Here is a 3,318-nt window from a genome sequence, read left to right on the forward strand (position 1 = left end):
GAATAAGGTGGGTGAACTTGCAGCATGGGTTGGTACCTGGGACTTCAATGTTGTGGCCATTTTGGAGCCATTTCAGAGACAGGGACAGGAATAGTTGTTGCAGGTTCCAGGATTTAGATGTTTCAGTAAGAACAGAGAAGATGGTAAAAGTGGAGGAGGTGTTACATTGTTGGTCAAGGACAGTATTGCAGTTGCAGAAAGGATGTTTCAGGACTCGTCAACTGAGGTGGTATGAGTTGAAGTTAGAAACAGAAAGGAGAGGTCACCCCGTAGGGAGTTTTCTGTAGGCCTCTGAATAGTTCCAGAGATGTAGAGGAAAGGATAGCAAAGATGATTCTCGATAGGAGTGACAGAGACAGGGTAGATGTAATGGGGAACTTCAACTTTTGAAATATTGAACGGGAACACTATAGTACGAGTATTATAGAGGGGTCAAATTTTGTCTAGTGTGTGCAGGAGGGCTTCCTGACACAGTATATAGACAGGCCAACAAGGGAAGAAGCCACATTAGTGTTGATACTGGGTAATGAGCCTGGTCAGGTGTTATACTTGGAAGTAGTTGAGCACTTTGGTCATAGCAATTCCAATTCTGTTATGTTTACTTTGGTGATAGATAGGGATAGGTGTATACCACTGGGCAAGAGTTACAGCCGGGGGAAAGGCAATTACGAAGCCGTTAGGCAAGATTTAAGAAGCATATGATGGGGAAGGAAACTGCAGGAAATGGGCACATTAGAAATGTGGAGCTTACTAAAGGAAAAGTTACTGTGTGTCCTAGATATGTATGTCAGGCAGGGAGGAAGCTGTAGAGTGCGGGAGCCGTGGTTTACGAATGAAGTGGAATCTCTGGTCAAGAGGAAGACGGCGACTTATGTTAGGATGGGATGTGAAGGCTCGGTTGGGGCGCTTGAGGGTTAAAAGATAGCCAGGAAAGACCTAAAGAGAGAGGTTTGGAATGCTTTGCCTGCAACAGTAGTAGATTCGCCAACTTTAAGTACATTTAAGTCGTCATTGGACAAGCATATGGACGTACATGGAATAGTGTAAGTTAGATAGGCTTCAGATTGGTATGACAGGTCGGCGCAACATCGAGGGCTGAAGGGCCTGTACTGCGCTGTAGTGTTCTATATTCTATGTTCCCCTACCTCCTCCGACTCCTGGCGCAAGTTCCCTCCACTATCCTGATGATCCCTATCCTCACTAAAGCCATCATCTTGTTCCTCGCAAAATTATAGAACATCTTAGCTTAATCCTACTCACCAAGTTTTTTCATGCCCGCTTCTCGCTCTCCTGAGTTTATTCTTCACTTCCTTCCTGACTACCTTGTAACCCTCTAGAGCCTTGTCTGATCCTTGCCTACTTAACCCTAAGTCATTTTCCTCCATCCTCTTGAGATATTTTACATCCATTGATACAATGGAGATATGGAGTTGCAAATGGATTGGAGCTGCAGATTTCCCCACGCTGGGCAGTGATCTAACACTTTATTACTGAACAATGCACTGGGTCAGTTGTCACAACTCTACATGCTGGGAGGGTAACTGCTCCTGGTTTACAGTTCAATGCACTGGGGTGGTGTACACAGCTCTACATGGTGGTAGGGTAACTGCTCCTGGTTTACAGATCCATGCCCTGGGGTGGAGAACACTGCTCTACATGCTGGGAGAGTAACTGCTCCTGGTTTACAGATCCATGCCCTGGGGTGGCGTACACTGCTGTACATGCTGGGTGGGTAAATGCTCCTGGTTTATAAAACAATTCACTGCTGTTCACTGCATAGCTCCCAGTGCTTGAGAGGTAGTTCATGGACTGGAGTGGTCTGCACAGATTGCTGGGTTGTATTTAGCAGTACACTAGCCTGGTCTGAACACTGCTACATGCTGCACAGATATATCATCTGGATTATGGTGCCCCATTCTGTGACGTGGATTTCAGCTGATTTGTCAGCACATTTACTTTATATTCTTATTTTTGTTATTGGACCGAAGAAAGTACGACTCATGAAGTTAATCCCATTTGTCTGAGAAGAGCCACGTTTACTGAACATGTCAATCAAGTACTCATCTAATTATAACATGAATATCCGTCCTTCTGTCCCTTAACCTGGCCGGCGGTGCTCATATCCCTGGAATCCCGGGGAAATCATTATGAAGCTCAGAAACTATGTGCAAAACATATGGCTCGTGGTCTCCTGTACGTCCCGGCTGTGGGTCCCATTTGGATCCCTAGTGTATCGAGAGTTGGCATTGTGAAGCTCAGAAACAATGAAATGGTGTGTGTCAGACTGCTGTTTACTTCCTGGTGTGTTCCATGTGGTGCTCCATAGACAGGGCTGTGTGTGCTGGGCTGTTGTTCACTTCCCGGTGTGTCTCATGTGGTATTCCATAGACAGGGGTGAATGTGTTTGACTATTGCTCACTTCCCGGTGTGTACCATGTGGTAGTCCATAGACAGGGAGGTGTGTTCTGGGCTGTTGTTCACTTCCTGGTGTGTCTCATGTGGTACTCCGTGGACAGGGGTGAATGTGTTTGACTGTTGCTCACTTCCCAGCGTGTCCCATGTACTGTTCCATGGGCGTGTGGGGGGTGTCTTTGGCTGCTGTTCACTTCCTGGTGTACCCCATGTGGTGATCAATGGACAGGGGTGTGTGCGTGCTGGGCTGCTGTTCACTTCCCGGTCTGTCCCATGTGGTGCTCCAAGTTGGACAGGGGTTCCAGCAGCTTCAGACACGCCTTTGAACCTTGGTCTGTGCGTGTCCACTGAACCCCTGTGCTTGTCCCTCTCAGATGATTGTGTAGTCAGTAACACGAGGAAACCTCTCGAGTATAATTGTAAAAGAGCAGGCATCTACCTTGTAGCTGAGGGGCTTCTGACTGACTCCTGCTATTGAAACGTTAGTGGAGGTGCTGGGGATGGTTTGCGGAGGTTGTGCTGTGACCCGCCTCAGACATTCAGGGAGACCTGAGGATTTGGTGACCCAACTCTGGATGGAGCATAGGGACTGTAGTTACAACACCTGCGTCTGTAAGATGAACAACAAATGGAGCAAAGGCTGCACAGAGAGGAAGATCTGAAATCACGAAGTGAGTGTGCTTGGGGAAAGGGATCTGCTGTATCCACTCTCTCCCACCAAGGGGAGGACGTTGCTGCCAGGTTCACTGTTTCACTCAGCTTCTATGATCCCGAACTTTCCAGACAGGAGTGGGTGACAGATACATCATATCCCAGTATGCCGACGTCAACATCACCATTTGGAGACGGAGGATATATATGGTGGTTGAGAGCAATGGGGTCCCTGGGAACATCAGGAAGATGGAG

Source organism: Chiloscyllium plagiosum, unplaced genomic scaffold (assembly GCF_004010195.1).
Source record: "Chiloscyllium plagiosum isolate BGI_BamShark_2017 unplaced genomic scaffold, ASM401019v2 scaf_4074, whole genome shotgun sequence".
Taxonomy (NCBI): Eukaryota; Metazoa; Chordata; class Chondrichthyes; order Orectolobiformes; family Hemiscylliidae; genus Chiloscyllium; species Chiloscyllium plagiosum.